Source organism: Orbicella franksi, chromosome 2 (assembly GCF_964199315.1).
Source record: "Orbicella franksi chromosome 2, jaOrbFran1.1, whole genome shotgun sequence".
NCBI lineage: Eukaryota > Metazoa > Cnidaria > Anthozoa > Scleractinia > Merulinidae > Orbicella > Orbicella franksi.
Window position 1 is genome coordinate 19,102,373 of NC_138146.1, and position 27,821 is coordinate 19,130,193.

At 36.7% G+C, this 27,821-nt stretch overlaps 1 long non-coding RNA gene across 2 annotated transcripts; it reads right to left on the minus strand.

The window, feature by feature from the left end:
• Positions 1 to 18: 18 nt before the first annotated feature.
• On the minus strand, positions 19 to 27,072 carry LOC145478469 (uncharacterized). Of its 2 annotated transcripts, XR_014048265.1 has the most exons (6): positions 25,972 to 27,072; positions 22,892 to 22,959; positions 21,378 to 21,507; positions 13,846 to 13,957; positions 8,464 to 8,617; positions 19 to 908 (listed from the first exon to the last, which is right to left on the minus strand). It is a non-coding gene; the product is annotated as an uncharacterized LOC145478469 (long non-coding RNA). The 2 variants fall into 2 exon arrangements; XR_014048264.1 differs by lacking the exon at positions 19 to 908 and having other exon boundaries at positions 3,497 to 8,617; positions 25,972 to 26,639.
• Positions 27,073 to 27,821: the final 749 nt, after the last annotated feature.

Below are 27,821 nucleotides of genomic sequence, written 5' to 3' on the forward strand. Positions count from 1 at the left end.
TTCAACAAATTTATTTAGAATGCATGTTATTGTTTGCGATGTCTGTTAGTTTTCAGCTGACCTCTGTTTGGTTATGCATGTCTGTGGTATTTGTAGTTACTGTACAGTGGCCCATTGGTGCAAATATGACTTCACCATTAAGTTTATTTGTTAACACTTATCGCTTCAGCATGAGTTTGAAAATAACACATTTTGCAAGTTACTCAAATCTGCAAAATAATTGGAAAATATGACGACTGGCAAAGAAAAAGTTTGAAATATTTTGCTTTGTTCAATCTGTTAATCACCAGTAAGTGCAATGTGCAAGTGTTAAAATGAATTTTTGATGAAGTAAAAAAAAAGTAACTGCACTTTGGTATTCAAAAGTCCTACAGGGCAGGGGGACGAAAGTTTTCAAGTTCCAAAATGTCAGTTGTGTATCACTTCAATCAAAAAGATTTAGTTTCGATTTCTACTGAATTCCAATTACTCTCACAATAAGGCTTTATCAAAACGAATTATTTATGAGTAGAAAATGAAAATGGTGATTCCACTTTGCTATTCAGTGGTTTTATCGTTGATTTTTTGTGGAGTTCAAAAACGACTTGCGAGTTTTCAAAAACGAATCAATTTTCATTTCTGCCAAACTCTCATTACTTTGACTATGCAGATTTATTAGAACGCATTATTTATGAATTTAGAAATCAAAACTGTGATTTAGATATTTTAGTTCTTTTTAAAACTAAACTCTCATAACTTTGTTTGAACTTTTGCTGAAGTGATAAGTACAAAATAAATATCAATTACCTGTTCTATGTATCGATCCCTTGGAAATTAGGCTATGAAGTCTTAGTTGTTTTATGGTCCAGAACACGCGGAAAATCCATGAAAATAATTTCACTCCATTTGGGTTGTGTTTTAAGTGAAGTCTGTTGACAAAACAATATGGGCCATTGTAAAGTTAGTGATATGAGGGTACAAGGAAATCGCTGCTGAAATGCAATGTATGTTATAAAGCTCTTAGAACCACAAAGACGCACAACTTGAGGATATAGCTGTCTCTACATTTCGATACAATATAATCTCGAAGTCATATTTACGGATTCTCTTGAAATATTGCAAAATTCTTTATTATAATTTTACACTTACAGAGGAAAAATTTAAAAAGGCACTTAATTTTCTTGAGGATTTAGCCGTCTCTAAACTTGGATACAATTTAATTTGTAATTCAAAGACTTTCTTGAAATACTTGACACTTCTTAAAATTATTTGAAAATTTACAATTGCAAGAAAGTTAAAAACATGCATTTAATTTCCTTGAGGATGTAGCCGTCTCCGAAGTTGGATACTACTTTAATCTTTAATTCATATTTTACAAAATTAATTGTCTTTACAATAAAATTATTTCGAGATTTACTATCACAATTGAGAGTTGCATTAAATTATCGCTGTTTTTGTAATCCCGTTTATAGTGCGTCTTTGTGTTTAATACCTCATTTCATTGCTGTATTTGTGAGGCACAAAATGTGCTTAGTTGCTCAGTTTGGAAAATGTCTTTTCCAGATTTTTTTGTTCGGGACCAACGCTTTTGACGTCAACATCGGGCAAAAGAGTCCTTGTCGCGTTCCGCGCGTTTTTCAAAAATTAGCACTTTCTTTTACATGCTGAAATTTTATCGCAGATTTTCAAGGAGCTACAGTGAATTAAAGGTTCATATCTCGCAAATTCGAGGGGATTTTCAATCGCTCGTGCTTTTATTAACTTAGGACAACCTAACTGGAGTTTACGATGTTGCGCATTTTGACGCCTGTGAATTGTCCAGATTTCTGTAACCAAATTATAGCGTGACATGTAAAGACTTGCGACACGCTTACGTTAAGACGTCCTTTGACAGTTACGCAAAGTGTGAATAGGAAGGGCCAACTTGTTTTTAAGTCGACTTCTTGAGCAACTAAGTACAGTTTGCAACTCGCAAATACTACAGCGAAAATGCGATAGAAGCACAATGAGAGTTTTATGGCAGACATTTTTTTTAGTGGTTTTCTTAAAAGCAGAACTTGGTTTGTGGTCCTCTTATTCAGTGTGATCTCTTACGCAACTAATCTCTAAATGTTTTCGATGGCGGCGTGATAAGTGCGTTGTATGAAACATTGGGTCGTTATCATACCGTGTAACGGACAGAATTTATGCGAAACAGTTGCTACAGCGGTTGCAGAAAGTTGGAACTTAGTTCTACTTTCTGTAACCGTTGAAGCGACTTGTTTTGCAAACGTTTTGTCCGTTGCGCGTTGTGTTACACGGCTCGATGTTTCATTAACTTGTCACGCCGTTTTCGAGAAGATTGCGGGACAAGTTGCGTGACAGATTACACTGTATATCAGGAAGTAAGGCTGGTTTTCACTACTGAGAGCATAAGCACAAGCACAAGCATAAGCACAAGTGAAAACAGCCGCGACATAAACATAAGCATAAGCAGAAACATAAGAACGAACCCACTTATTTGTCTTGTCCTGTTTTCACTAGTAATGCGGTCGACATAAGCATAAGCATAAGCACAAGAAAAACAGAACAGTTGTTTTTCTTGTGCTTATGCTTATGTCGAGCGATTACTAGTGAAAACAGCACAAGACAAATAAGTGGGTTCGTTCTTCTTATGTTTCTGCTTGTGCTTATGTTTATGTCGTGGCTGTTTTCACTTGTGCTTATGCTCTAGTGAAAACCAGCCTTTAGTCATGGACACAAGTGTTTACCTGATTAGTCATGATGGACTGCTGGTAAAAACGACAACACAGAAAACTGTCTCTTTGTCTCTTTATTTGCGTTTTTATTGTGTTAAAAAAAGAAATAAAAAAAAAAAATCAAGCCGATCTTGTCCCTGCTTGTCGGGTTGTTTTCACTCTGCTCTGAGCTGAAGTGTTTCTTCTGTTCCTCATTAATATTCCAACTTTAAAATCCTGGTTTGTTTATCTGCTCCGCCATCTTTGATGTCGACACTTGACCACTTTAATGATATGGCCGTTTGCTTTCAAGTGGAGATGGCATAATGAGGGAGGTGAGAGTTTGCTCCCCATGCCTCCTCGGTTTCACTCAACTACGTCATAATACCACACCATTTGAATTGGAATTTTTATTAGTTTTGAGAGCCGTAAGTAATGCGCGAAAAGATTAATGCCAAATAGTAAAATTTAAGATGCGTGTTCCAAACACTGTATCTAGAAATTTCCGTTGGAGAGACAAGGAAACAGGAGCGCTAAAGTACAAGTCGTGTTTAGTAATTTCCATGGATGCCAAGAAAAGAATCCAACGCAAAAAATCAGTGATCTGACTTGCCGACCAAACCTCCTGCCGACTGACCTCCCACAAACTTCACCAAAAGAACACAAGTCACTTGGAACTCTACCGTCCAAACCGATACAAGTTTAGGAATTTTCGCTTATGTTTAAATAAGATCAAAGTTTAAGCGATGAAAGATAAGTAATTTGTTTACAGGTTTAAGCGTATTTTGCTAAAGTAAATAAATACTAATGCGAAAGTAAACGAGCGATTTTCGTCCGTTCACATCACCTAGAATTGCGTTAACTTTGTTTTGATATTTAATTTCAGTTATTTAAAATTGATCGAGTCTAATTTGTACAAAAAATCCAAATATTTTTCGAAAGAATCGTAGTTTAAATACTCAAAGTAAGTCTTATTAACTATTCACAGTTAAAATCGTCTTTTAAAAAAAGGCAAACACGGTGGAATTTTGAAATTTATTTGTGCTTTTGTTGTTAATCTTGGCTTTGAATAACGTCATACAACGAAGGATCTTCGGAAATTTCGGGCAGTTAGTCGGAAGAGTCGACGTAAACCGAGCGGCAAAATCGACCCGACGAAAGGTTTTACCGCTCGGGTTACTTCGTCTCGTCACGATTAACTGCCGCTGCATCCCCAAGGACAACAACGAAGTTGAGCAAGTATTAGAAAAACAAAACGATGAGAAACGTTTCCTAGATTTAGTTTGTTTAAGACGTAAAAATGAACAATTGGCCTACGAAATTAAAAAAAAATTCGAAATATATGCTTGGTTTTAGAAGTTGAATTTATAGTTTTGAAATGCAATTTTGATAATTAGCTTACAGTTTATGTACTTAGTCAAAAAATAAAGCTTCCGCGGTAAATCTCAGGTTTTGGAAATCAAAAAAATGAGCAATTGGCACTAAGTAAGTTAAAGAAGATAATTTGGTTTCATCAACTGGGTTGATAATGTGAATTGACCACCGTAAAGAGATTCGAAAGCTGACGTTTCGATCGTTAGCCCTTCGTCGGAGCGAATCCAATTCGCTCCGACGAAGGGCTAACGATCGAAACGTCAGCTTTCGAATGTCTTTACGGTGGCCAATTCACATTATCAACCCAGTTGATAAAACCAAATTATCTTGTTATACTCCCCACCGACACAGCATCACAGTTTCTTTAGAAACTTACCCCCTCTATTCATAAGTTAAAGAAGGTAAATTCTAGACGTACAAAATTCATATACAAAAAATGTTTACGAGGTTAGTTAAACGTTTTGGAAGTCAAAATGAACAATTTGGCCTACGCTTTGAACTTTGATCACGGAAAATGTAACTATATGTTTAGTAGCTAAGATTAAAATTTCCCAAATAGAAGCCTCCTTCATAGGCGTTATTTTAATCGTCACGCAACACTCCGGGAAAAAGTGTTGCGTGACAACCCAAGTAACGCCAGCGCAGGAGACTGCTTTTGAGTTCTTTTAGGTGAACTAATTCCTGGAGTTAATGAGAAAAAAAAGCCAAAGTTGTAATTCCAGATAATTTTAATTATATTTTATACGGTTAATGTTCTTAATTTTTCTTTGAACTGTGGACTGATAGTGTTAATAAATTCTGTTCTTAAGATAATTGTGACTAATTTATATTTATTCGATACCTAATTTGTCTTTATCTTCAGAATTTAAACGAAAAGAAAATTATTTTTAAATAAGAAAAGCCCTAAACGAGCATCGGCTCTTTCAGAAGAATCCCAGATGACTATCAGCTCAATCTAGTGTCGCTTGTGAAATTCCAGTCAAGCCAGATCAGTGACCTTCATTGTTCAAAACTAACCCCAACATCCTGGAAATGTACTACCCATGACCTGCACTAAAGCACTACTGTTTTACGTCCTCAACAACAGAAAAATTCTAGAAACACTGATTGAAAACAAACACCTTTCAAGCCAATTGGAATAAAGGTGTGGTTTTCTGACGTAGTCAAGTAAAGCCAAAGAGACATGAAAAGCAAACCCTCACCTTCCCCCATGATGCCTTCTCCACTTGAGAGCAAACGACCACACCATCAAAGTGTACAAGCGCCTCCATCAAAAATGAGCGGAGCAGATAAACTCACCAGGATTTCTCAATTGGAATATTGCAGAGGAACGTCAGAAACACCGTCCTCAGAGCAAGAGTTTCCACAACCCTGCAGGTCCATCGATCGGCTAGATTTAAATCTGACCATTTGTGTTGTGTGCGGGTGTATGGGCCATCTCAGTTCCTGAAAATAATCTAAAATATACTAAGTTCAGTGGAAAATATCAAATCCACAAAGAAAAAAACTAACAAGCTCATTAGCACAGTAAAAAAACTTATACCCTAACTAACTTGTTCTGCTATTAAATTGATGCTTAAGTAGTAATAATACTTAGACATACTCGATCTGCCTTAATTAAGACTTTCTGGAGAAAAGTAGGATTTAAAAAACCCGATTCCCTAGGTGGTTTTGAACTACTGAAAACTACTGCATCGAAACCCTAACGAAAATAACCACAAGGGTTACTTTTCTCTCTATTATACATGTACTATGATGCCAATATTATGGCTGACTAGGAACGCCCACTAGATCTGAAGGGTCTGTTCTACACCCTAGTTCTTCTGACTATCCCCACGTTTGGCCTACGTTAGTGTCAATGCTAATGTGAAGACCTTATGACACCAAAATTTGTAGTGTTTTCTTAGCTGAGTTGATTAGTGATTGTTTACTTCTGTGCTAATGAGCTTGCTGTGGCACCTTTAAACAAAGGAAGTAAAGAAATTATTTTAGAAAAAAAAATTAGTTTTTTAAAAACTGATTGAGTAAGAAATAACAATTTTGTATGACAATAAATGCATGTTGGTTATATAAATTTGTGAAATCCTACAGATTGGTATTGCATTGATTTCATAATTTCTTAATCCTACAATTGAATATACTTTAAATGCATTATTTTGGAAAAACGCAGCTCAAAGTTTTTTGTACTACTGATCAAGTAATAAATAACAAGTTTGCAGAACACCTAAGTCAATTGAATAAATTTGTGAAAAGCAGCAGATTGGTATCGCATTCAATTAATAATTTCTTGATCAGCCAATTGAATTTACTTGTATTAACACAAAAGGGTAGTTTTAGGAAGCTTCCTTTGTTCAAAGGTGATAACAAAAAAATACTATAGTTTCAAGCACCATCATGCTTTTGATCTCAACAAAAAATTACTCAGTGACAAAAATGAAAATGTTGCTCACCCAAAGAAAATAATTGTGATCAGTGAGAACTGAATTAGCTAATGATTTTAGAGCATGATGCACGTTGAAACTACAGAAAAAAAAAACAAGTAAAATATTTTCATGAATACAAGTTTCCTATTGAGCAGCTACTTTCCCAAACAAGTTTATTTGGATTACAAAAGTCTTTTATTTTTGAAAGTAAATACAGGAAAAAATTTTTCTCAAGAAAAGCAAATAACTTAGCATTCTGGCAACAGTTTTTAAGTACAACATACATGTTTTTCAATTCCAAACTAAATTTAAGATTTCCGACGAAGACCAATGGAAGTGAACAGATTTCATCATAAAGCTGTTCAATAGGAATCTTGTGAGAAGGAGAAACTAGGTTTTCATGAGCAAATAAGTGGCTTCTGCAAAATAAAATTTAGTGTAATGATTATATCCTGCTGTCTTACTTCTTTAGTGGTACATCAATGCCTGTACATATATCGAAAAGTGTAACTTCAATTTCTTTTAAGGAACTGAAATAAATTGTCCTTAGAACTCAATAGGAATATTTTAGCTTTGCATTTAAGAGCATCCTAGAATTTAAAAATGAGAATTTTTAATGAGCACTCAAAATGTCTGTACACATGTAAAAAATAAATAAAATGGTGAATGAATTTTGACTATATTTTCTCACAACGGAGGCTTTGGACAAACAATTAAGAATAAAAATTAGCGATAATACTTTTGAATGACCTTTTGATGACTCATTCATCATTTTCAAATTTGTAAAACTAAAAGTCATATTCTTGTGAGTTCTTTACATACTGAGAATGCATGTGAAAGTCTTGTTGCATCTGATTAAAAACACTACAATGTGGAATGTAGAGAGTATTAATTAAGAACTAAATAGTTTTGCTTTGATTGAATCAGATCGAGTGTTCAGTTTAGGTTTCTTTTCTAATATAAAGAGCATTTCATAAATTAGTTCTAATTGAATGATGAATTGATGAATTTTGGTTTATTTTCTGCATGGGTTTTTAAATTTTTGTCCGTTTCTGAATTAAACAATAATAGTTGTGAAAATTTACTTTTTAAGGCAATTTTGAACAAAATGTCGGCTCTTTTTGTTTTATGTCTTTACGCATGAAAATACAACAACAATTACCAAACTTTTAATTCACAGAAACAGATTTAACCATAACTGAGTTTCAGTTAATTTTTAGCGATGATTGCTATTGGCATAATTCCTGGCTCCGATATAATGAATTGTATGGAAAATGAGACAAGCAAGCCACTTATTTGCAAATGAATGACACCCACACAACACACTGGTCAGTCCAATACTCTGTTTACATGGGTACTAGTTACATGTGAATCAACGTGGTATTGGAATACAATGTTAAATTTAAAGGTTGGTAATTGCTATTTCAGTTAGCTGCATATCCTGGGCTTTTTATCTTAACTATTAATAGAGTTATTGAGTGATTGATTGATTAAATGATTGGTTGGTTGGTTGGTTGGTTGGTTGGTTGATTGATTGATTGATTGATTGATTCACTTGGGAATTTCCCTTTACCTATGATTAAAAAAGGATCTATGAAAGAGACAGAAAATAAATAATGCTTCTTTCCAATTTGCTCATTAACTAAAATAACAGGTGCAAAGGAGACCACGAAACCACATGTGCACATGTAACTAGCAAATAAACAGAGAGTAATAAATTGGTATTACAAATGTTTACCTTGAGTAATTAATCAAAGAATTTTTCATCTCAGTTAGCTCACCGCAATGTGTCACCAATTTTGTTAATTGGAATTTAGAAATATTGGTTTTTCAGGAGTGAGGGAAACCGGAGTACCCGGAGAAAAACCCTCGGGGCAAGGTGCACTGTGCCGACTCTGCTGCTGGTAATATCTCATATACCTTAATATATCTATAATTCAACTTATGAAAGTTTGTCATTCAAGGCTTGCCTTGATCCCCAGTTGTCAGTCGTCAGTCCTATCCTTGCTCCTTGATCCTCTGTTCTGAGTCCTTGGTCCTCTGTCCTCTGTACTGGGTCCTCTATCCTGGATCGTTCTGGGTCCACGGTCCTTGATCCTGTGATCTATGTCTCTAACAACTTGCCTACAAATCCAATATGTAACTAGTAAGTATTTTGTACGTGACTTTTGCTAAACTTGCATAAAAACAATGTGCAAATAGTTCTTTTCTCTTAAAAGTTTGCTTCACAGTCTTAAGAATTTCACAACCTCCTAAAGGATTACCCAAACATTTCTACCCCACCAATACAAACTAATTCTTAAGCAATCAATCAATGTTTTTGCAGCAGAATGTTAGCCTTGAGACTGCAGACAATGATGTTCTTTGTTGGGATAAATGATTCTGAACCAGACATTAACTCTGAAGCTAGAGGCAAGAAATTCTGAATCATTTGAAGGAATAATATTGACGCAGGAATAAATAAGCTTGAAATGAGAAACTTAAAATCCTCTGAACTGGGGGACATCTCAATGAAATGAAGACTCTTCTCTGCTCATTACTCTCCTTATTATGACACAAAATTTAAATAGTTTGCATATACATTACTTGCAAAAAATTTCGCACAACATTAATTTCATTACAAGTTTGGATTGCTTATTCTGTACAGTGTATCCTGAATTGCTAAACAACAGAAAAGCCACTTATTTTATTTTGTTACTCAAGCGTATTTAACATTTGCATACAGGTTCAATACAGCAGAAACCATCCATCATTGTACAAAGAATTTGGTTGAAATCTCGTGAAATCATTCAGAAATCATGCTCACTGTAAACTGCAATTAGAAGCATGGCCTGAGGCTGAGCATGGATCATGTTTTATTCTGAGTATGGACCACGACTTTCACTTTTATTTGCTTTTTTTTTTGTTGTTGTTATTTTGTTGATGAGCAGACCTGTGCTCCCACTTGGCCAGACTTTGAATCATGCAACTTTTACTTACTCACAAAGAGCTATGGAATCATCAAACCATTATTAACAAATTTAACCATTTTTCTGCTCTTTATTTGGTGGAAATATATTTCTTTCAATTGGGGTCATTCAAGAGTTCGAAGTACTGAATAGTCAGTTGCAAACAGAAACTTGTCTCTAGAGACATGCAAAATCATTAGGTGAGCTTGCTTGACAAGATCATGCTGAAGGCTGCAGTTATCAGTGCAACTGTACTTTTATGGATTGAACAATTTTCTTTTTTCAACACACTGCAGTGTAGATCACAATAAATTATTAACAAACTATGGATTTTTTTCACTGTCATGTAAAAAAAATAAATCAAAAACCATTCCATGAATTAAGTCCAGAAAATGCAATCTTATAGAAGATGAATAAAGATGAAACTCTCCAAGTTCTAGGTCTGTGGAAGGCCAAACTTCAGATATCTTTGTCGAAATGTTTTGCATTTACAGAGTCTAGTACTGAACTGCCATACTGGTGCACCTCCATAGACGGTGGCTGGAAAATAGTGTAACCTTATGAAACTTACTTTGGCTATCTAGGCTACTGATTATCTGCACTAAACAAACATAATATTTACGTAATAAACACTTTTCCTACTACTTTTACTTTACAAATGGTTCAAAATCAAGGGATAAGTAATATATATTTTTCATGATCAGAACTCTATGTTATGCACCTCCATATGCCTCTGAAATTCAGAATTAATGCACGTTTAATAAATGGTATGCAATGCATACAGAAGCAATGACGTTTAAAAATTGTTCCTAGAAGATTGGAACAAAAGCAGACAAACTGATTCTTAAACTAAACTGTAGACCTTTTGTTTTGAAAATTTTAGGGGTTTACATTTTGGGTAGTCCATTGGTAGTTTATTCAAGTAGTTCATGTACACCAGGTCCATCGTGTTAGTCCATGTGCTAGGGGTCAGCGAAATGTACCAACCCAAAAGAAAGATTAATAACTAAATTTTCCAATACATAATAAAGGAATTTCTGTTACAGTGTATTATCCACAACCAAATCTTAGTTTAAAAGCTGAAACAAAAAGCACTCCGCTTATCCTACAAACAGCAAAGGAAAGCATCAAAGGAAAAGTTCCTCTTTCTGAAATCAACTCCTTCTTATTGTTCAAGATATCTGGCAAAGCTAATTACCTTACCGGAAATTAATTTGTTGTTTTAATCATATGCTTGTCTTATTGCGCATGCGACCCGCTTGTCAATCTAAAATTGTGTGTACTGAAGATATGTTATTATGAGTTCGCCCGCAAATTTATCCAACACTGTATAAACCAAAATCAACCCCCAAATCGTTGTTTAAAAGCTGAAATTAAAAGCACTCCACTGATCCTACAAACAGCAAAGGAAATTCGCAAAGTACAAGTTTCTCTCTCTGAAATCAATACCTTATTATCTTTAATGATATTTGGCAACACTAATTACCTCACTGAAAATTAATTTGTTGTTTTAACCGTATACTTGTCATCAATGAACTTTTGTATTGGCTTTACCCTGACAAAATGATTATCGATTGTTTAATCACAACCACACTTTCGTTGACAGAAAATGTAAAACAGCACATTTCCAAAACTTCATAAAAAACTGAAAACTGCAAATGAATTGTACCAACTTCATTATCACTACTGTAAACCGTATATTTCAGCGCTCATACAATGCTCATACAGTGCTCTCACAGTGCTCATTTAATTCAGACAATGCTCATTCAATTCACTTCAAGACTGGCAAAAGTACAACTGCGCTACCAATCCGAAAATTTTATGTAGACCCTTCAGCTATCACATGTGCAACTTGCTTGTCTATCCAAATTTGTATGTATGGACAATATGTTCTTATTATGAGTTTGCCAGTGAGTGCAAATTTATCCGACACTGTATACACCAAAATGAACCCCCAAATCTTCGTTTAAAAGCTGAAATTAAAAGCACTCCACTGATCCTACAAACAGTAAAGGAAAGCCGCAAAGGAAAGCTGCAAAGGAAAAGTTACTCTCTCTGAAATCAACACCTTATTATCTTTAAAAATATTTGCCAACACTAATTACCTCACCAGAAATTCATTTGTTGTTTTAACTGTATACTTGTCATATCCATTAAAAGCACTCCGCTGATCTTACAAACAACAAAGCAAAGCCGCAAAGCCTTCACCTATCACCTGTGCGACTCACTTGTCTATCTAAACTCGTATGTGTGGAGGATATGTTCTTATTATGAGTTTGCCTGTGAATGCAAATTTATCTGATACTGTATAAACCAAAATCCAACCCTAATTCTTCTTTTAAAAGCTAAAATTAAAAGCACTCCACTGAACCTAATTGTGTCATTTACTAATTCCCAGAGTGCATTTCGCTTTCACAGAGGGATAAATCTTGCACGACATAAGCGTGACGGACATAAGCGTGATGAAATAAGTGAGAAACAGCCGACCTTTGTGATATAAATGATACCGTGTAATCGGGTGTCCTTATCGCCTGAAGAAGACTAGCAGTAAGCAGTCGAAATGTCATGATCTACATCTCAAGTGACTACATCGTGAGACAAACGATAATACACTTTATTAAGTCAGGTGTAATTTGCTATCAAGATCATCTTGTACAGAAACCTGCTGAAAGACCTGAGTACTGCAGGTATTAAGACGCCATATGTATAGTCATTACAGTTAAAATATTGATCATCACACAAAGAACCTGCTTGAAATCTCTTGAAGGTGGACCTGTGCTCCTTAACTTGGCTGACTCCTTGCCAAAATTCAAATCCCACAGCTTTTGATTCGTACTCACCAAGAGCTCTAAAATTATTGACCCATTGCAAATTTTAACTTTGTTCTGCTCTTTATTTGGTATGAAATATAAACCATGTGGTTTAAGTTTCGCGCTTCTGGTTAAATGCTTTACATTTGTGATATTATTATTATTATTATTATTATTATTATTATTATTATTAGGAAAACTTCCAAGGCAGCTTTTGTTAATTTTATCAATTAATAACAACTGTTCCAAAGAAAATTGCAACTCACCTCCTTCATGCAATCCATTCTCCAGTTTTTGTAGAGGTATGTCTCCATATATCTGGCATTTCTCACCTAGCAACAACAAACATGAACAGCCTTAGCCTCTTAATTTTTGCCAGTCATTCATTTTTAATGATTTGTCCTAAGTGTAGATAGTGTACCCCTACTATTGCCCCTTGCCCTGCTTTATAGTTTCCACCCATGCTCATGAGAATTTGGCTGCAAAGTACATGCACATATCTGTGACAGTCTACAACATCTAAGGAGGGGAGGGGGGGGGAAGGGGCTTACAGTTTTTCATAAATAGATTGCCTGTGAAATTGAAGTTGTTGACTGGGGTATGATATGAAGTATGTTAAACATCTTTGAGTATCATGTTTGAAAAAACAGAACAAACAAAATCAATTGAAATCTACCAATCATAACCCATAGACATTATCTTTTGAACCTGATGAAGTAAACTTTTCTTCCCTGAGAGGTCCACTAAGATGATTGACAGCAGTAAAACACAAAACCGTTAATTGAGCAGAGTTTGTGTGTTAATGAAAGGCACAGTAACATGGGATATAACATAATTTATTTCAATTTCGGTCAAAAAAGTGTCCTGGTACCAATTATGTAATAAGTTTTTCAAGTTTTGATGCAGTGCTTAATATGCAAGGTAAAAGGTTAAGTCTGCAAACAAGTCAAGTGGCCAATCAGGCCGGAGCTTATCCCAGTTTATGTAGCATGAAGCGACTAGAAGAATTTCTACTCCCCCCTGGATGGGATGCTAGTCCATCGCGAAGTTACTCCCAGTATTAAGTTCTCCAGTACCCATTTATACACATGGGTGGAGAGTCAGGCACTGTGAGAGTAAAGTGTTTTGCCCAAGAGCACAACACAATGTCCCTTGCCATGGCTTGAACCCGGACTGCTTGATCAGGAGATGAGCACACTAACCATGAGGCTACTGCATCTCCCACTTAATATGCAAGGTCACGGCACTTAAATTTGAGGGTGTAACCAATGAACTCCTTATCAAGAAATGTTTTTAAATAAAACATAGCATGTAACTCTTATTTGTTATCCTGAAATTGCCATATGAGACTACAGTTGCTGCGTACAGTGTATTAATTATATAATGCTATTTACACTGTCTCATGTAGTAGGTGGTACTTTTGAGTAAATAATGGGTAGTGGTTATCCTTTTACTTTTTTTGTACTTATTGCAGTGTGTACCATTACTGAGCTACAGAACAGTGTACATCTACATGTAGTAACATCATTCATAGACAAGTGGATTCAAATAAGAATAACACTAACCATGCCATAACAAAGAAGCCATGTCTTACCTCACAGTGGAGTCCATAGGTTAGGTACTAACTGTATGTGATTAATAATTTCCCTCTCAGCCTTTATCACCATTCAACTAATTTTGTTGTTGCTTGACTGTGCTTTTGCAACCTTCAAGTAGGAAGAAAAAGAAAACGTGATTGATAGAAAAGCCTTGCTCTCATAGACTACACTTGAGGACACTAACTCTAACCTTCCATACACCAGGCCCTGTCCTACCCCTCTGCAGAACCTTCAATGCAGGTTTATAAACTCATCAGTCTGGTAAACTAGAGTGGTTACAATTTCACCTATTGTTGTAGCTGTTAAAGCTTGTAATAGCCATGTGCTGCATATAATAAATCAAGTCCTACAATCGACCTTTATTTTGGCAAATAAAGGCCATTAAAATTAAAATCTGTACTGGCTGGTTAATTAAGAGCAGCTTCGCCTAAATATCAACTAGACTTGGAAATAACGAAAAAATCAAATTTCTTCAAACTCGCCCAGAATGAAGCCCTACGGGCACTAGATACAAAAATATTGTTTTAAGTTCGATAAATCAAAAATTATTTTTTTACACAATTTTTTCATTTCGACGCCCCAAATAAGCCAAAATCGATCAAAAATGAGCGGCATATTAAGAGGCTCGTAAACTCAAAAGTAAAAATCTTCATTACAAACTGATTGCACGTCATATTTGTACTTCCTTTCTTGTATATTTAGAGCTAATTAGATTGTGATTTAATTGGAACTAAAATATTTGATGCATTTTCTAAATTAACGACCCAAGACAGCTTTACAAGAGGTCTACATTTAGCCTATTTTCAAATGCTAAATAGGCGTTCTGGTACACGGCTTTTCCCAAAACGACTAGTTTGGTCTGAAAGAGCATTGTTTCTTCTTCAAATTAGTGAAATAAAATTTTGGGTAAATAAAATCGCAAGCGCTGAGATAGCGAACTAAATGCAGCACTTCTTCCTGAAAACGTGACCTTTGACCTAAGCGTAACGAAACCGATTACTGCAAGAAAACCCAGAAGAAAAGTAAACACTTCGTTATTTTGAAACATTTTCCAGTGATATCTCTCCGAAACCATTATTGTAAGAAACTATTTCCAGATATGAAATCCCACAGGGTCAAAGAAGGAGCTAAAGGGCACATTTTGACACAACATTTTTGTTTGCTGAGAACTGAAGTCAATGACCATTAACGAATTCCACTGAAATTTGCAAACTTGAAGTATGTTAGCCGATACTTACCTGAATATTTATATTTATAAAAGAGTCATCTTCTTGGATTAACCTTCAAAAGAAGCTGGATCCAGATTTGGAAACCTCTAAAAGAAGAAATGTTTAATGTTCCATGACCTGCCCGCTGCTATAAATTCCATGCACATGCTGACCACATGTTTGTCGTAAAACTAACGGAACTCCACTGACAATTTCCATGAGAAACCCTAAAATAAACAATCCCCAAAAATGTAAAGTGAAACTGGCTGTCTTCATGAACAGTTAGAGGCTAGAGTCAAGTTCCATTACCTTTTAAAAGTTCTTGATTTTACTTGTTCACTCAGTAGTTACTGTCACGCCAAAACACTGCAGACCGCGCAGACTGAGTAAGTTTCCCATACAAAGTCTTGTACGCGTTTGTCTATTGAATCAAAAGTCAAATACTGCGCTTGAGCAGCCTGTGCATAAATGGCAAACTTTCAGATATATTGAACACTATTTTGTAACTAGAGCAAAAAAAATGAGTCAAAATGAAAGGCCCAAACAAGTGTCTGCAGTCTGCACGGTCTGCATGGTCTGCACTGTTTTTGGCGTGACCGATTCGCGGTATTCAAATGTGGGAGTAGTGAACAAAGTCAATGCAAACAAATGAAATCAAGCACTTTTTAAAGGTAATGGAACTTGACTCTAGCCTCTAACTGTTCATGAAGACAGCCAATTTCACTTTACATTTTTGGGGATTGTTTATTTTGGAGCTGCCCATGGAAACTATCAGTGGAGTTCAGTTAGTTTTACGACAAACATGTGGTCAGCATGTGCATGGAATTTATAGCAGCGGGCAGGTCACGGAACATTAAACATTTCTTCTTTTAGAGGTTTCCAAATCTGGGTCCAGCTTCTTTTGAAGGTTAATCCAAGAAGATGACTCTTTTATAAATATAAATATTCAGGTAAGTATCGGCTAACATACTTCAAGTTTGCAAATTTCAGTGGAATTCGTCAACGGTCATTGACTTCAATTCTCAGCAAACAAAAATATTGTGTCAAAATGCGCCCTTTAGCTCCTTCTTTGACCCTGTGGGATTTCATATCTGGAAACAGTTTCTTGCAATAATGGTTTCAGAGAGAGATCACTAGAAATTGTTTCAAAATAACAAAGCGTTTGCTTTTCTTCCGGGTTTTCTTGCAGTAATCGGTTTCGTTATGCTTGGGTCAAAGGTCACGTTTTCAGGAAGAAGTGCTGCATTTAGTTTGCTATCTCAGTGCTCGCGATTTTATTTACCCAAAAATTTTATTTCACTAATTTGAAGAAGAAACAATGCTCTTTCAGACCAAACTAGTTGTTTTGGGAAAAGCCGTGTACCAGAACACCTATTTAGCATTTGAAAATAGGCTAAAATAATGTAGATCTCTTGTAAAGCTGTCTTGGGTCGTTAATTTAAAAAATTCATCAAATATTTTAGTTCCAACTAAATCATGATCTATTTATAATAATAATAATAATAATAATAAAGTTTTCTGGGCGCATTTAAAAAACTCAACGCGCTTACATTACTATAAAAAAATAAATTAGTTAAATCCTATAAAATATATCTAATAACAGTACTAAATAAAATAGATGAAATAATTAATTAAAATACAGTTCCTCATAAAAAAGAACAAATCAAAAGTAAGATTTCTGAAACAAGAGTGTTTTGAGAGCAGATTTAAAAGACAAAAGAGATGTTGTATTTTTAACAGAATCCGGTAGACTGTTCCATAATATAGGTACAGAGAAAGAAAAGGCACGTTCAGCGTATGTCACAGAGTTCACAGTAGGGACAGTGAAAAGAAGTTTAGAGGATGAGCGTAGGCTCCGTTGCGAGTGGTATTGTTGTAGGAGGGATGACAAGTAGGCTGGACAAAGTCCATGGATAATCTTAAAGGTGATAAGCAGAAGTTTAAATATAATCCGTGATTCAGCAGGTAGCCAGTGTAATTCTCAAAGGGCAGGTTTGATGTGGTCGTATTGCTTGGTTCCAGTGGTAAGGCGTGCAGCAGTGTTTTGAACTCTTTGAATTTTATCCAGTTCCTGTTTTGGGAGACCATAAAGGATACTATTACAGTAGTCCAGACAGGATATTACAAGCGCATTAACTAACAGTTTGAGATTTTCCTTGGTGACGTATTTGCAAATGCGGCCTATGGACCTGATGGCATCAGTTGCTTTCTTACACATCTCGTTTATGTGGTATGTCAGTGATAGGTTTTTATCTAAATTAACACCAAGATCACGAACTCTCTCAGTTAGTTCAATGACGGTATTGTCAAAAGAGAGCTTCTCGAAGTTAGGTGTCTTGGTGAACCGGGATGTAAATAGTATAACCTCCGTCTTTTCAGCATACTTCTTAGCATGTTTTGCGGGTTCCATCGCATTACATCCTCTATACAACTTCGGAGGGCAGTCAGGGACAGGGCCTGATTTGCAGGATCACTAGCTATAATTATATAGTTGAGTGTCATCTGCATAAAACAAAGAATTCAAATTATGGCGAGCAATTACATCTTGAGGAGTGGTGATATACAGGGTGAAACGTAATGGTCCAAGTATAGACCCTTGTGGGACACCATAACGCGGAGCACAAGGAGTGGACACTTGATCTCCAATGATTATTGATTGCTGACGGTTTTCAAGGTAAGATCTGAACCAGCACAGTGTCAATTTTGAGAAACCAAAGTAAGACTCGAGTCTTTCCACCAAGATTGTATGATCAATAGTATCAAAGGCCACTGATAAATCGAGTAAGACTAATACAATATCTTGGTGATGGTCAATCGTTCTAAGAATGTCACTTGTCACACGTAGCAAGGTCATTTCCGTAGAGTGGTGTCTCCTATATGCAGACTGCATAGTTGGCATCAAATTGTAAGCTTCAAGGTAGTTGTACGTTTATGTTGCGACAACCTTTTCGATCACTTTGCTAAGAAATGGAATATTAGCAACAGGTCTGTAGTTCTTCTATTTAGCTCTAAATATACAAGAAAGGAAGTACAAATACGACATGCAATCAGTTTGTAATGAAGATTTTTACTTTTGAGTTTACGAGCCTCTGAATATGCCGCTCATTTTTGATCGATTTTGGCCTATTTGAGGCATCAAAATGAAAAAATTGCGTAAAAAAATAAGTTTTGATTTATCGAACTTAAAACAATATTTTTGTAACTAGTGCCCGTAGGGCTTCATTCTGGGCGAGTTTGAAGAAATTCGATTTTTTCGCTTTTTCCAAGTCTACAGTGTAGTTGATATTTAGGCGAAGCTGCTCTTTTAAATGTCCTTCAATCCTTATTAATGTCACCTCTCAATTCTGAGATGTCTGCGCCCCTTTATAAACTGTTCAATTTCAGCTTGGGAGAAGATCAATGCATAATTGATCTAAAGAGAATCATGGGTTGATTAGGAAGTTGAGCAGTTGAATTGAAGTTGAGCAGTTGGGTCATTCCACAGTATTTTGTACGTGTAAATGTATGTTGCAGAGAGGACATTTCAGAAACATCAGCAGTCTCTAACTTAGTTTAAATTTAATTACAATAACAAATCTTTTTATCACATTGACTGTAAGCACCAAACCGTAGACAAATAAATTAATTAATTAAAAATAAGTTCCATTTAATGCTTACTGCAATTAATCTGATCAAGAGGTAGTCCGAATGCATTTTGAAGATGATATTTGAAGGACAACAATGACAATTAGTAACAATGTTTCGACTGAAAGGAAATAAACTACAATATTTCTAAGAAACTGATGCACTAATTGAAAATCACAGCATAAAGTAAACTTACAAATATTCCTCTGGTCGGTGATGCGAAGAAATAGATGAGGAAACTTGAATTAAACAATAGAAAACCGAAACACAACACTAGTGAGCGAAAGCACGTGGCGATTGAGAAACTTGATTGAAAACTGATCCAAATTCATGAATGAGTTGTGATGTAACGCAATGTCACGCGCACTTAAATAGGATTATGCAACAATCACGCATGGAAAAATCAAACAAACGGATCAAGAAGTTTGAATCTAACATACCAGCCCCTAAATGCGACATTAAAGCATTTATACTAAGTTGAATGATTCAAACGGAAAAAACTTGAGAAATTGCTCCTAATCAATTAAGATCTAAAAAATTAATGTCAATCAATCAATATCAATTCATTCAAATCAGGAGACAGTCAGGTAGACCAGGAGAAAAGTGTTCCCTTTGATGTCGCAAACAAACTTTTCTGCAAGGGGCATCCTCAAGATCCATAGGGCCCAGCTACTCTTGTGGATCTGGATGCCCCCAGTAGAACAATCTTGCTGATGGGGCGTTCTAGGACTGACGCTTTGGTCTTCAATGCCACTCTCCTTACCAACCCATCTCCCTTGTTGGGTTTCACTTCCTGGATACGACCAAGGGGCCACAAAATCCTTAGAGAGTTCTCGTCTACCACAAGGATGACGTCTCCAACTTTGAAGTTAGTTGTTGATCCTGTCCACTTCTGCCTTTCTTGCAAACTAGGAAGATACTCCTTGAGCCACCTGTGCCAGAAAACATCTGATAAATACTGAACTTGTCGCCACCTCCAACGGGAATAGACGTCTTCCTTTCTGAAAACACCAGGCAGCAGTGTAGTACCAGACCGTAGCAGAAGAAGGTGATTTGTTGTAAGGGCCTCAAGGTCTCTTGGGTCGTCGGACACCTTTGTGAGGGGCCTGCCATTGACTATGGAGTCCACCTTGCACATGAGAGTAGCAAGCCCTTCGTTGTCAAGGACGTGTTTCTTTAAAAGGGCACTAATAATCTTTCGAATGGTGCGAATGCAGTGCTCCCAAACGCCACTGTGGTGAGAGCCTGCTGGTGGGTTGAAGATCCACTGAACATTTCTCTGCAAGAGGAACTCCGCGATGACTTCCTGGTTCCACCCGTCAATAGCACTTCACAGCTCCTTTTCGCCCCGCACAAAGTTGCCGCCATTGTCTGGTCTGATAGATCTGTTCTGGCTGCCCCTTCTGGCGATAAAATGACGCATGGAGCTTACGAAGGGGTCTGTAAACTACCTCGATGTGGATCGCACATTCCACCTCACTGCACATGCTTCGATTCAAAAAGTCTTGAAGAAGTATTAATAAGCAACCAGAAAATGAATGAAACAAGTTTTGTAGGGCTTAAATACAAACAATTATAATTAATAATAAAACTTATCACTGGACTGAGAGTTTGCAATATAAAAATAATATATTAATTATGATTTACATTAATTTGAGTCAGAATATTATGTCTCTGTAACATAATTGTACCTCTGCAACAAAAGGTAACCTGATTTTTTGCATGCATGTAATAGTCTATCAACATTTTGATATAATTCAATTTACCCCTCGCCATAAATCAGAAGTTCCCACACTGGCAACTTCACAGCATTCCTTGGACCAAAATAAACAAACCTCAATGGTGTAAAAATGTTGCAGAAAGGACATTTGTGAGAACATCAGTTCTACAGCTTACAAAGGATTATGGAATACCAGCCAGGCTGAAAGTCCCAATTATGCAGATTTTGCTTACAAATTATGTACATTTGGTCTACAGTTCTTTTGTTTTCTTTCAGTTTTTTTAACTGATTGCAAAAGTAATAATAAAATGTCCTCTCTGCAACATATGTTTATGTTAATTTATGAAATAATGACGATAACTCTTAAAAATCTTACTTTTTCTGCATTAGCTACAACCCCATTTGACTACAGCACAATCCAAAAATGGGAGCTATTTAAGAGAGTTTTGGTTACCCTTTCTTTGTCCAAAATACCATGGAATGACCTATATACTTTAGGTACCGTGTTAAGACAACCAGCAGTTGCTGCCAGCTCACTAGTGTTTGAAACATTTAACATACATGTATCAAGTCCTGTCCAGCAGTGGAAGTTGATTTATTTCTTAACCAAGTTGAATTCACAATGGAAGTGGCTACTTCTTGATTCTCTCAGGTGCCTACATTGTCCCATTATTGCTAGCCAAGGCCCACCAAGTAATAAAACTATATTATTAGGGGACTTTAGACTTGAGTATGATTACAAGATCGAGTACGATAACGACTTTTCAATTCTAGTTTTCAGGCTTCACATTATCATGACACATATCCATTTATCCCATGAGCTACCCTTGCTACCTAAACCCAGCATGAAGAACTAGGGCTCTGGAAATGTCACTGATTTGAAAATCAAAAATCGTACTCGTGCTCAATTGTAGTCCAATCTAAGGCTCCCAAATAATAACTGCTCCAACCCAAAACAGAGCAACTTGTGGCTCACCTTGGATGGGACCATCATCCCTCTCCGCACCTCTCCATACCATACATCTCTTGTCCATTGTCTCTCCATACCAGTTGATCTCAGTACATGTACAGTGCAGCTCTTTTCATTGTCTCTTTCTTACATGTATCTAACAATAAAGAGGAAATGTTCTGATTACCAAAAGCAGTTGACATGTTTGGACATTGTTATGATTGAGGAAAAGGAGAAAACATCAAGGACTTGAAAAAGTTCAATTAGAGGCTTTTCAATTGAAGGAAAAGGGAAGAAGAAGATAAATGTGCTAACAATATTTTAACACATTTATCTGCTTTATTCCATTTCCCCACCTCTAGGTTGAAATTCAAATCTTGTATCCAGCACTACAATAATCCCTTACAGTCAACTCACAAATATACAAAGGACTGTGGGCAAGTCAGACCACTCTGTACAAAAACATTCAAGGCCATTGGACAGTACGGTGATTTTCATAGTATGTGCAGTGTACTAACACGCTAAAGGACTGAATAGGCTGTACTTGTATGTGCAATATGTGATGCAACACACAATGTAAATATTAGATTTAGGAATAAACTCATTTTTGTCGGGAGGTATTTTTAAAAACAGATATATGTATTAGTATACATGTGTGCAATGGTTCAAACTTATCTAAAAATGCTGTTTTAAAAAAGTGCCAACAACTAGTTAATTTCAAACAACCACGAACATTTCTCAATGTCATTTCTTTCATTTAAATACATGTAAGTTGTGTTAACACCTGAGACGCACATGGAGATTGGGTGCCCAGGAACCTGGAGGCTGGAGCTGCCGACCCCAAACCCAGGTACATGTAGCAAGAACATCGCAAAAGCCTGCCCTACCCGAAACCTAGCCATGAGCCCCGCCCGCCATACCCAGCCCCAGCCCAAGCACCCATCACACAGAGCCAGGAGCTCAGTGGAAATAATAAAAATAAACAATTTTATAAGCAGCAACAATAATAATAATAATAACAACAATAATAATAATAATAATAATAAATAACAAAATAACAATAAAAACACTAATAGAGTAATAATAAATAAGGTAATAATAATACAGGGAGGGATAGGAGGGTGGGAGAAAACACTAAAAAGCTCCAAAACTGATCAAGACACCCCAAACACAAAGCACACTAAAAGTACGACCATAAATTGCAACAATAAATCGCTGACCAGGGGGCACAGGAAACTGCTCCGCACCAGGCCTACAACAGTAATGCAAACCCTAGCAACAAAACAAACACAACAGCATGCAACCAAAAATGCTAATAGATGCAAACGCCATGCCAACTACTGAGCAACATGCTCCTTGTCGTTAACTAAGTTAAATAAGTATATTCAACCTTGTGAAAATGAAATGAATATTTTGCATCTAAAGTGCTGTTGCTTATGGCCCACCTCTGCCAAATAATCTGCACCTAATGTTCAAACAGTAACTATGCTTAAACTGTATTTCATAATTACTCCAACTAAAATCCCAAAACAATTCCTCACCTCAGAATGGAACCCATTTGCCATGCAGTTGGTTGTCTCTCTGTCAATCTTAGCATGATTTCAAATACCTTCACAGACAAAATACATGTACGTTGATTACCAAACTCGCATATTGCTTTTACTTAATCTACAGAATCAAGGAATGTTTACAGTACAATAGATAAACACCCTGAAATCATACTATAAAAGCTGTACTTCTATAACTTGTTAGACAAGTCTAAATCTACTAGTTTTCTATCACAAATGCCATTCTCTGATTGGCTACAATACTCACTACCTGTTCTGAACATTGTAGATAGTGAGAAGCATAGCAGTGTGCGGTTGTGCACAATAACTATTATGGGAGCCACTTCTTTGCATTTGCAAGGTGTTTGTGAAGCTCAAACTTAGATAAAGTTTTGAATGACTAGTAGATTTATACTATAAAAACAATTACTAGATTATTAGCTCTCGATTTCTATGCATGATAGAAATTTTGAGCTCATAATCTAACTGTTAAATAGAAACACAGAAAAAGTAGTCAAGCTACTGACATAAAGATGGCACAAGCATAAAAAATCTACATTTTGATTATATAACCAAACAAGTTGTTTTCCTATCTTTTTCTAGTGGTGTTTTCCTTAAAGTGGTACCATGACAAAAATCGCATCTTTCCTATCAAAGCCATTTTAAAACATAAATGAGTAGGCTGTAAGAGAAGAAAAATACTGTTTGCTATTTTCAAATATCTCTTTTCATTCCAGAGATATTCAAGTTTTTAAAATATGTAAATTAGCAAAATGATGACGTCATACACTCAACCAAATTTTGATCAAATATGATGAAAAAAGATATCTCAGCCAATTTGTATCAGAAATGTTTGATTCTTTGTAGGACTCTACTAAATGTGCTCCACAATACAAGCTTATCAGTTTTGTTACCATGGCAACATACTGGGCTCCAGACCTCCCCAATATTAAAGGCATTGCTGGCCACCTTTGGCATTCCATTTTCCTATTTGCAAATGGTGCCTCATATGCATGATCCAGCAAGCACATAAAGATGTTAGCTCCAGTTTGTGGCCTCACTTAACATTTTTTGAGCTGAAAATCACTAAAATATTGAAATCAAGTGGGTGAGTACTGGAAAAGAGTGAGTTGCCATGGGAACAGAATTTTTTATAGCTGTAGGTGCGTTTCCCGTAGAACTATTAACCTACCAAGTTTCAATGGTCTGCACTGCAAATTGGCCAAGATAGATCTATTCATAAACTTGATATAATGTTGGGTTGAGTGTATGACGTCATCAGTCACCTCATTTGCATATTTTACACATTTTTCAAACTGAAATATCTCTGGAACTAACGCAGATATTTGCAAATGGTAAACGGCATTTTTATTCTTTCATGGAATTATATGTGATACACCTAAAAAATCAAGGGGTAAAAATTTGACCATAGTACCACTTTAAGAAACAGAAAACACTTTCTCCATATTTCTATCAACTTTTGGCTGCAGGATTTTTAGAGATTCCATATCATCCTGTCAAGTTACATTTGCGACAGGAAAATTTAGTTTTGATTCCATATCAAGTCATGTACATGTATGTAATTTGTTTAAATTTGTTTACCCATGGAGCACCAAGGAGTTCACAAGAACTCGTTCAGAAATGCCCGTGCATTCTAGGATCGAATTGGAATTTGGAAATATTGGTTTTTGAGGAGAGGGGAAAACCGGAGTACCCCAGGAAAAACTTCTCGGGGCAGAATAGTAGAGAACCAACAACAAACTCAACCCACATATGATGTCGGGTCTGGGAATCAAACCCAGGGTACATTGGTGGGAGGTGAGCACTCTCACCACTATGCCATCCCTGCTCCTCTTCGCAAGATAAAGTACTTTTGGATGAATAACCTGTAAAGTACATAATGCTGAGGAGCTGGGAATGAGAATGAGAACATTTAATAAGTATAAACTACTATGTTTGGTCTTTGTGATGAAATCTTGAGCAATCTTCCATCTTGCTGTATTCAGCTCAGTAATGCTCAGCCAATACAGTTAAGACCTCAGTTTGAGATTTTCCCATAACGACTTAACCCTTGGTTATACATGCAGGGCTGTCAATAAGCGCTGTAACCCATGACACCTGCTACATGTACATGTATGGCTGATAAGACATTGTTTTGCAGGTGGTGTTTTCAAAAAAGTTTCATTTTTGCTGTCCATGGTAAAACAGTCTTTTCATTGAGCTCTACTTTGGAAAGCATTTTCACTTACATGTGCATGGAGGAACTATTTAGAGAAGAAAACCGGATTTTAAGTCATTAAAGCTTATATTTGTAGGCAAACACAGAGATCCATCACTTTTTGATTTCAAAATTTATTTATCAAAAGTAACAACCAGTTATTAATAGCGGAGCCCCATATAGGAAAGAAAAGGAAACCCATGAGTTGATTTTCTCATGGTTGTCATGGCTAGCGGTATTGCTCAGGGGGGTGTAATGCACGACAGCGGCGATGATGACGACAATAATGGCGTCGCGCAAGATGGCGGCCACACTCCAAATAATAGGTTGACAGAGATGCAGCCTAGGTTTACTGTGTACTTCTTTGATATTGGACATCCAAGCTATGATCAATTGACACCTGTGAAAACAAGGTATCTGCTGACCAGTATCATGTGAACATATCGCGGGCTCAAGTTTACAGCTCATCATGGTCATGTTTTTTTTTGAAGTTGACCACTGACCAAGTGCTGCTTTTTTTTCCAATTGTATCACAGGCTCATGTCAGGTTAACTTGTTGAAAACAGGGCAGGACTGTTCGGAAGCCAGTTAACACTAACTCAGGATTAAAAGTTAACCGAATTTTTACTTTTTCTTCTATACAAGTGTTTTTTGCTGCTTTGTTTTGTTATATGGTGATTATTAAGACTCAAAACAGAAGGCCAAACATTACACAGAAAACATCACCGCAAAGTTCCAAAACTCAAATCAAAATTCTACCTTTTCTTGGGTTAGCTTAATCGGGCTCTGAGCAACCCGACCCGGGAGCTACGCTTTTAGGCTGGCCTAAATCTATATATTAATGTCTCCAACTCACCTCAAATGCGATCCATTCTCTTGGTACACTGTGGATCAATTGCCTTTCTTGTTGAACACATCCGTTTCACCAATGCCAGTAGAAGAAGAATCATCCGTGTCTACTAGCTTACTTCTAAGCCAGGAGACTGACTGGACGTTTTGTATTTACCGAAATAATGAGCGATAATTTTGCTCGTATTGATCACACTGCTGATGGCCACCATTTTGATAGCCGCCATTTTGAAAATCGTCGAGGAGAAGGCCCTGGGGACGAGGTTGCATTCTCATCCAGTCTCACTCGGTCACAAACATACTGCCACAGCAGGAGCTTTCGCACTTTCCTTTTAGGGTATACCTGTATATCGAGCCGAAAAAAGTCAGTGTCAGTTTATGTGTTGTTTTATAATTGGTGAAAAACATTTCAGGCCACGCCCACAAAACATGGTCTTAGTACCTCTCAGGAGTTCTTTTCAAAATTTCCTACGAGCACCCAGTCCATTCTATATGAGAGTGCCCCCCCGGGCTTCGTCATCACCACCACCACCACCCACAAAAATGGTCTAAAGATGTTCACACTGCAATCATAACGACATAACGTCCTTCTTATGTCGTTATGTCGCTAGTGTACTAGTGTGAACTAGGCCTACCGCTAGCTACCAGAACACCATGAAAATTCACCCATGAACAACATTGCCGCAGTTTCCTTTCGAACAGTGTCATAATTTCAAGTAAATCCCTTCCATTTTAACTAAACCATTAAAACGCCACACTGGCGAGAAGCGTGGAAGAACATAGGGAGGCTTAGCTATTTACCAGGAGAGTGTTGTAGTTCCAAACTGTGCATGTATTTGCGATTCCATGCGGCTGTGGTCCACAACTCTTCGCGTGCTCCAAGAACGTTATTTCCGGCAATGCCTACTGAACTAACAATTACCAGAACTTGAATGGTGTAAAGAGAAGAAATTCTCACTTCCACAACGGCACTCAGAAGGTTATTTAACCCGCTCCAATAATTTGCATTTCAAATGTGATTTTTTTTTCCTGCGACTACATGCAACCTGAAAAAGATGCCGTTTTTAGCGTGTCCTGGTTTTTGCACAGTGATTTCGAGCCAATTTAACAACCGCGAAAATCTTAGGTATTATTAAGAGCGCGTTTAAACAAAACAAGATGCGAAGCAAAGGCAAAGGAAAATGGTGTTTAACTATGGCTAGTGGTGAGGTAACCGAGGCAGTTGCCTGGATAATGTTTTTGACACATTTATGACTTCAGTATTTTTGCCTTTTTTCTGTTGTAGTACTTTTTAACTATTATTTTATTATTCGTTTTTCTCCTGTCTCGGTAACGTGTTTTTTTTATGTGGTTACTTGCCTGAAGATAACTACGTGTAATAGCTTGTAACGTGCGTTATTAGTTTTAGTACATTTCTTTTCATAAAGGCAAGTTTTCATATGATACGCCAGATCGCTGCAAGAAAACCAACGTTAAATTTGGAATCCGAATTCGTCTTTATACATGTAGATAAAAAGCATTATCCTTGTAGAACCAGTGACGGATCTAGAGGAGGGGCCCGGGGGGGGGGGGGCGCCCCCGCCTTATTTTCAGTTAAAAAAAAAGAAAAAAGTCCCAGAAGGAAGAAAAGCCGGCAGGGCAAGCAAAACAACCCTCTTCCTCCCCCCTCCCCCTCCTTAGCTAAGGTCTGCATTCGCCACTGAGAACGCTATCTCTGACTGGAAAATAGTTCTGATCAGAACGAGCCCGGCTCTTACACCTCAATTTTCTTGATTGTCGTTACCCCAACATCCACATCGTGGCTTCCTGAACTTGTTAAACATCTTTAGAATTATAGCTTCCATGTGGCTTTAGTAA